At 35.4% G+C, this 8,332-nt stretch overlaps 1 long non-coding RNA gene across 1 annotated transcript; it reads right to left on the reverse strand.

Annotated features, from left to right (window-relative positions):
* Positions 1–568: 568 nt before the first annotated feature.
* Positions 569–4,111, reverse strand: LOC130455506 (uncharacterized). The gene is made up of 2 exons (XR_008913519.1): positions 3,723–4,111; positions 569–1,209 (listed from the first exon to the last, which is right to left on the reverse strand). It is a non-coding gene; the product is annotated as an uncharacterized LOC130455506 (long non-coding RNA).
* Positions 4,112–8,332: the final 4,221 nt, after the last annotated feature.

Here is an 8,332-nt window from a genome sequence, read left to right on the forward strand (position 1 = left end):
ATCAAGTTTTAAATAATTATACTTACTAACCAAATGTTAAGTTGGAAAGGGAAAATCTGAAATAAAGGAGATCAAAAAACCATGAGTGTTTAAAAAAGAGGAATCTTTCTTTTATCTGGATATCTTCTCTGACAATGACAAGCATCTAAGGAGAGTATATGACTTTCATTTTACGTTAATATTCTATAGATCAGTAAATAAAGTTATTACCAAAAAAAAAAGAAAGAGAGAGAAAGAAATGTTGAAGGACACAGTTTTGGAGAAATCTAGGAAGACTGAGGCACTGATACATCATGAAATAAACAGCACCAGGAGAACAACTTGTGTGATAACAACAATACTGTAAAGACAAAAAAAATAACTTTGAAAAACTTAAGAACTCTGATCAAGCATTGACCAACGATGATTCCAGAAGATGAATGAAGAAACATGTTCCCTACCCACTGAGAGAGAAGAAATGGATGTAGGCTGCAGATTAACACACACACACACACACACACACATATATATTTATATATACATATACAACATATTATTTGGAGGGAAATATGGCCAATGGGGATATTAGTTTGGTTTTTTAAATGAATTTTTGTTATAAGATTTATTTTTCCACTTTTTCCCAGTGCATGGAGGGGAAATAGGATAGAAAGAAAACAGATTTCTGATCAATGAAAAAATGAAATGAAAATGAGAGGGCTTGATTTGATGCCAGTTCTCTGACTGATCTTCCCCCTCTAATTCTACCTGCTTCTATTGTAGCTTTCCTAAAAGGATCTCCACAAGCAATTGTAGCACAAACATTTCCTCCATTGAGAACAAAACTAAGGAAATTGATACATGAGCACCTTAAGTCACAGGCAATCTGAGAAATGAACAGTCACAATTGGGATTTTTGCTTTAAGTCACAAGAGGATATTTGAATCACAAGGTTCTGCCATCTTCCACTAGATAGCTGGCCAAACATTTGGTTTCACAAATTACATGAGGTTGTCTTGTTTACTCAGTGTTTGTCTGGCCATGTGAGCATCTGTATTGAATTGCTTTTGCTTTCTTCTTTATTTTTGTCCTATTATCAGGTTTTTGGGGCAAATTTCTTAACTTTTAACCATGGATCTTGATGATGGAGGAATTGAAAGAATTACAGCAGCAGGAGCTTACGGAGGTTTTGAAGGAAATTACTGGAGAGGAGTCCGAGGTGGATGCGGTAATCTGTACAAGCGAGATGAAGGAAATGTTGAGGATTTGAGGAAAAAATTAAACAGTTTTTTGAAAAGACACACCCAGAAAAAGTTGCAACAGGTTGTGGGTTGGGGCTATGTAAAGATTCTTGTTTCACACATTATCTAAACATTCTGTAAAGGAGGAAGAAACAAACTTCCATGGAAAGGTTTTTCTTGAAATGGCCTCTAAGTGAAATCGAGGAAAGAGTGGCAAAACAACAAAAATTCAATGAAGAAAATGATGATAATTAAGTAAAGTAAAAGAATAAAAATTAAATTTAGCAATAAAGTTACATATCATAAGTAATATGTAAGGCCAATCTTGCATTTAAATGTAGCATTACGTGTGTAGAGAGTAAGTTATATTAAGCAAAAGCTCACAAAACGAAAATGTTCTCTCCCAGCATCTTCATCTGATCTTGAATGTAAATAACGTTTCATAAACAAGTTTATTTCTTTATTCTTTCTTATTACCTATAAATGTATTTATTTGTTATTTATAAAATACATTTTTGTATTTAAAAGCATATAAAACAAAAATTTGTGTTTTTTAGGGGGCAGAATTGATTAATTGCATTTCCATTAATTTAAGTTGGGAGGTTCGATTTGATATATAAGCCAACTTGAATTACGAGGTTGGCCATGGAACCAATTAAACTTGTGTATCAAGGTGCCACTGTACTAGCCATCTCTGCTGTCCCTTACAGACAACACCTTCAGGGTCCTTCCTAATAAACGGTTAACAATTTTTCTTTGCACTTCATTTAATACAGCAACGCATTACTATCTCCATGAACTTCCCCTTCTGTGATTTCATCAGTGAAATTCGAGAGGAAGGTAGGGATCAATTGATCTAGAGTGTCCTAAATAACTCCCCCTGCCACATATATTTTTGTATATACCTTTATGGGTACTCATTGCTTCTCCTGAAAGAATATAAGATTGTATCGTTTTTATATTGGTATCCCCAGATACTAACAGGTACTTAATAAATGTTTGTGGACTATACACCAACATATCCAGCATCAATCAACAATTATTGTGTGCATCAGCTATGGGAGGGGGTTGGGGAAGGGGAGGAAAAGAACATGATTTTTGTTATCCTTGAAAAATATCGTAAATTAATCAATTAAATAAAATTTTAAAAAACAATTATTGCTTGTCCTAGACACACAGAATAGCCTCATAGAATGGATTTGGAGTCAGAGGACCTAGGCTCTATATAAATGCATATTCCATTTTTAATCCTCATCCTCCATTCTTATCTACATTTGAAAATGTTTATGTTTGATGGCAATTTTCAAGTTCAGAATAACAAAAAAATTATGAAAAAATAAAGTCCTTATGAATAAAGATGGTTCACTTTTGTGTTCTTTTTTGTCATTTGTATTCCCAGCAAGACAGCTCCTGCCACAAGTCAGTATTCATTAAATCCTTTCTTTCATTGATTATTTCATTCATTTACTTGCCCTTTACCTGCAACCATCTACTAGATTACCATTTTCCTTTTCTGAATTGAAAAGTCAATTTATTTGAAATATAAACCCAATTAGTAATTTAAATCAATTGACCAATCAGAGGATGAACTGGTTGCCTGGTGTAATCATAGCCACATACTCTTAACATGCCAGTTATCCAACAGATGAGATGAATACTTATCCTGAAGTTTCCTGGAAAGTTATGCTATGTTTTTGTTTAGATTTCTAAATAAAAAAACTAAAAGCCCAAAAGCATCTCATTTGCTCTCTATGTCTATAGGATAAAATACAATCTCCTTTCCCTGATAGTTAAGACCTTCCATAATCTGGTTTCTGTTACTTTTCAGGATTTATTCATTATTTCCTTTCATACAACATTCTATTTTCCATTGGTGAGTTAGGGGTGTGTCTACCCCAAACACTTAAGACTTCCTCCAGTGGAATGGGCAGACGAGAACAATTTCTTCCAGTGATTATGAAGGCAGTTGAAGAAAGCATTATGGAGTGTTCAGAGCTTAGTCAGACATCAAAGATGCTAAGGTGATCCACTGAATCTCTGACTGTCACCAGTCAAGCCAACTTTTATCTTGTCACTAGACTTTAATAGCTCTGTGAGACATTAGAGTGAGACTGGTGACTTTGTACAACTCTGCCTCACTTCAATTCACGCACAAGTCAAGACCAACCCGTGTGCTATTGGATCTCTTCCAAATGACGGAGGAACAACAACAGCCATATCCCAGCTAGACTGGATGGGATCCTGTTCCCCCAAATTCAGCTTTCCACCTTCTCCATACATTTATATTAGCCATACTCCCACCTCTATGTACAGAATGGGCACTCCCCAGGTTTTACTGATGTCTTCTATTTTTACATTACTATCATTTCTGCATTTACACACACACACACACACACACACACACACACATCACACTTTTCCCTCAGCGAACCCTCCATTGAAACAACAACAAAATAGTTAAGCAAACCAACGTGATCCCAACAATCCACACACAGAATTGCCCACCTCTTCATGGAGAAGAAGGAACTCCATTTCTTAATCTCTCCTCCATGGCCAAGGTTGGTCATTACAAGTTCACAGTCTTCTACATGATGTTAGTGTCTCTTCCTTTATGTCATTGTAATTACTGTGGGAACAGGGTATTTTGCTTTCCCAGTCCTTATTTTATTCTGCATCAATTCCATACATCTTCCCACATTTCTCTAAATTCATGAGATTCTTAATTTCTTTTGGAGCAATAATATTCTATTACATGCACACATCTCAACTTGTTTAGCCATCCCCTAGTTATTAGACACTTCACCAAAAAAGTACATCCTTTCTGTCTTTGTTCTCCATGAGACATATTCTCAACACGAGGGACATCTAGGTTAGAACCTTCTTAAGAGGTTCAATTCAGGAAACAACTCTCATGCAGTTGGAGGTAGCTAGGCAACATAGTCAATAGAATGCTGGACCTGGTGTGAGGAAATCTAGGTGCAAACCCAGCCTTAGACAATTATTAGCCATGTGACCCTGGGTAAGTACCTTAATCTTTTTGCCTCAATTTTCTCATCTGTAAAATGGGAAAAATAATAGCAACTACTTTCCAGGGTTGTTGTAAGCATAGAATGTGATAAGAATTATAAAGTGCTTAGCACAATGCCTGGCACAGAATAAACATTATATAAATGTTAGCTATTATTGTTGTTGAAATCATAAAGCCTTCACTCATCTTCCCAATTGTTACTGCTCTCTTCTTCCTCTTCTTCCTTTTTATCTATTTTACTACCTGCTAGGAGAATACAGGCTGTTTGAGGGCGAGTACTGTCATTTTTGCCTTGGTACAGTAGCACCTTGCACAGTGCCTGGCACACTATAGGCATTTAAATTAATTAATCAATCAATAAAGTAAATAAAATAAATCAATTAATCAATCAAACATTATCAGCATCTATTTGGGCATTTAGAAAGGAAAGAGATCAACTGAAAATCACCGATTTATAATCTGCAAGTGTTTAACTGTGGCTACAATGCAAGGACCACCATCTATGGAAATTTCTCCAAAAACTCACTTCTCTTTATCAATATAAAAATCAATAATCCAGGGGACTCTGGAAAATAACTGCTTCATGAGACTGATTTTAGAGCTTTCATAATTAATTATTTTGAAATTCTAAAGGCACTTAGAGTCAGTAGGAAGTAGTCAGGAAAATCTGGGCTCAAGTGGCATCTCTGAAGCATGATTATGTGGCCATGGAAAAGTCATTTAACATCTCAATACCACCAAAATGATTTTCTTCAAGCATCAATTTGGCGATGTGACTCCTCTACATAACCAACTGCAGTAGTAGCTCTTTACTACCTCTAAGATAAAAATGAATGCCTTTGTTTAGCTTTTAAAGTCCTTCACAAACCAGAAAACCCATCTTTCCAACTTCTCCCTCCAAGCCTTTTAATCAAGCTAAACTAGATTCTCTCTTTCATGCATCCATGCTCCGTCTCCTCTCCTTTACCATTGTACTGGCCATCCTTGTGCTTGTATAGACTCCCTCCTCACATCTGCCTCCTAGAATCCCTTCTATTCTTTAAGGATGCACCATCTTCTATATGAAGGTTTTACTGAGCCCCCCATCCCAACTGTTGCTGCCCTCCCACCCAAACTACCTTGTTTGAATGTAATAATTTCCTATCCATATGTATTATCATTAATTACCTGTTAAACCCCTCTCATTAGAATAAGAGTTTCTTCAGAGTGGAGATTGCTTCATTATTTTTATTAGTATCCCAGGATTTAGCATTGTACCTGGAAAGAGTAGCCATAAATGTTTATTGATTTGACTTGTAGGCAATTAATAAATGTTTGTTAACTATTAAGTGGCTTATTAACTAATGGATTGTTTATAGGGGAGTTCCCTATGCTAATGAAATAATCAATCCAGGTAATATGTGTATATATTTCAACATACATATGCAAACATATTTTCCACATATGTGTATATGTGTGTGTGTGTGTGTGTACAACATGCACAAACAGAATTGTTAAGGATATCTACATGGGGGATGGAGAGGGAGGTCCAAACTTGTGATTTCATCAGTAAGAGGAGCTACAGGTGAAGAAATGCCCTGCCCTGAAGCACTTACCTCCTATTCTCTAATTATTGTCTTAGAGAATTGCCTAGAACATTGAAATGTTAAATGACTTACATAGTCACCTACCTAGTAGTTTATAAGAGGCAGAGAAGGTGAATCCAAACTGTCCTGACACCAGTATTGGATGGTTATCCACTTTACCATGTTGGCTCTCTTAGATATCTGCATTCACTTTTCTTTTCTTTTTTTGCATTCACTCTTCAGAGTAGTGTAGGAAAAGATATTAAACACAAGCATAGATTTCAACTTCCACCCATAATATGCTGCTTTTTTTAATATACTTCCAAAGAATTTCACCTTAAAAGTTTTGATAAGACTGTTTGCAGACTGGGAGTAATTTGTTAATGACATTGCCATTGGCTTACTTAAAAAGCAATCGGGAAGGGAATATTCTATCAAAATTCTTGTGTAGCTGCAGTCTTTCATAGCTTTTCAGAAACATTTAAACTGCTCTTGATAGGAAAAGTACCTCTGTTTACTGGAGAACTAAGGGTAGCAAATTGGAAAACATCCTGCTGGCAAGCCCACATTCATGAGAGGATGCCGTCTATGCATGGTTCTATTTACATTTCTTCTTCAAACCTTAGAAAATATTTTCTTGTATTTAAACACTGTGTCAAGATCTCTACTCAATGTGATGGAAATGATGTTGCATCGAAGAGCTCGTTGTGTTGTTATGGCAACTTCTCAAGGAACCGGCTCTTTTCCACAATAGAACAATTGCTAATTTTCTTGCTTTGCAAAGAAGCCCTAAGTCCTTTTCTCCCAAGGCTCGAAGGGTATCAAGGGAAAATTGCTGAGTATGGTGATAGAAATGCTAACAAGAGCCTCATGGGCTGAATGGCATTGAGTTTTGTTTATGATTTCCATGTTTGGCTTTTCTGTTTATCATCCTCCCCAGCATGTCCTTTGTGGGCACTCTGATTCCAGGGCTTTGGCAAACTTCAGCACCAGGGAGACTTGTCAGGAATTTGCATCATTTCTAAAATCCAGTGTGATGCAGGCAGGAAAGTCAAAAGTCATTTATGCGTTATCTTTTAAAAATAAGCTTTATTGATTACTTTTGTCTGTATAGCACTTCATTATTAAAAGACATATTTCCCTTCTTTTTCCAGAATTGAACCTTCTGGAGATTTGGGGGGTTAAGAGAAAATATCTAATATGGTAATAAAATCTAACAACGAATTCATGAAATGTTCTGCCCCTATAGTCACTGACCTCTCTGCTGAGAGGAGGGAGGTATATTATTAATTATTTGATTACTTAGCTCAGAGTTCAACATCCTTTCAGTAGTATTTTCACTTAGGTTGTTGTAGTTACTATTAATGCTGTTCTTTATGTTCTTCTTACTTTGCTCTGCATCAGTTCATACAACTCTTACCATTTTTCTCTGAATTTCTCACAATCAACATTCCTTGCTGTACAATAGAATCCATTGCAGCATGAACATATACAATATTTTGTTCACCAACCAATGGCCATCCACTGTTTCCAATTCTTTGCTACCACAAAAAGTGATTCTATTAACATCTTGGTATATATTTTACCTTTCTTTTTGTCCTTGTCCCCCTTGGTGTATATTCCCTCTGGGTCAAATGGTAATGAAAAGGTTAGTTAATTTTATCACATAGTTACAAATTGATATCTATCATATTTGGAACAATTTTCAGATATAACAATAATATATTAGTATGTCTGACTTCCTATTGCCCCACCAACATTAGCTGTTACCATTTTTTATTTCTATGAGGTGAAACTTATAATTGTAAATTGTGCAAAATTATAATTTGTATTTTTATTATTATTGTTGATTTAAAGAGTGATTTTATGTGATCACTAAAAGTTTGCAATTCTTCTTTCAAAAACTTTGCATTCATATTCTTTGACCATTTCTCTACTGGTTAACTGTTCTTTGCCCTAGATATTCATGTCAAATAGTCATATCATATATGTTGGACCATAATTAGAGATATTTGTGGTAAGGATTTTTTTTGCTCAAGAGTTTCTGTTCAAATGCCTTTCAATTTTATATTATCAAATTCTGTGTTATCTTTTATAATTCCCTTTTAGCTAAAAATCTTCCCTAGTCATAGTTGTGAAATGTATTTCTATTCTTTCTCTTTTTTTAAATGATATGACCTTTTATAGTCAAGTGGTGGTATTGTGGTATTATTGTGGTATCAGTATTAACCTAATTTCTGTCAAACTGTTTTCCAATTCTTGTCCAGTAGGGAATTGAGCTCCCAGAATAATTTATAGTCAAGTTGTGGTATTGTGGTATTATTGTGGTACTGTGGTACTAGGATTAACCTAATTTCTGTCAAAGTGCTTTTCAGTTCTTGTCCAGTAGGGAGTATGGGAGTATTGCTCCCAGAATTGGGGTCATCGAATCACAGAATTTAGAAGTCAGAAGAGATCTCTGTGACCATCCAGTTCAATACATGTACAAAAAACTCCCATTATACTATGTCTCCAAGATAATT

This window comes from Monodelphis domestica, chromosome 7 (genome assembly GCF_027887165.1).
Source record: "Monodelphis domestica isolate mMonDom1 chromosome 7, mMonDom1.pri, whole genome shotgun sequence".
In the NCBI taxonomy this organism is placed as follows: domain Eukaryota; kingdom Metazoa; phylum Chordata; class Mammalia; order Didelphimorphia; family Didelphidae; genus Monodelphis; species Monodelphis domestica.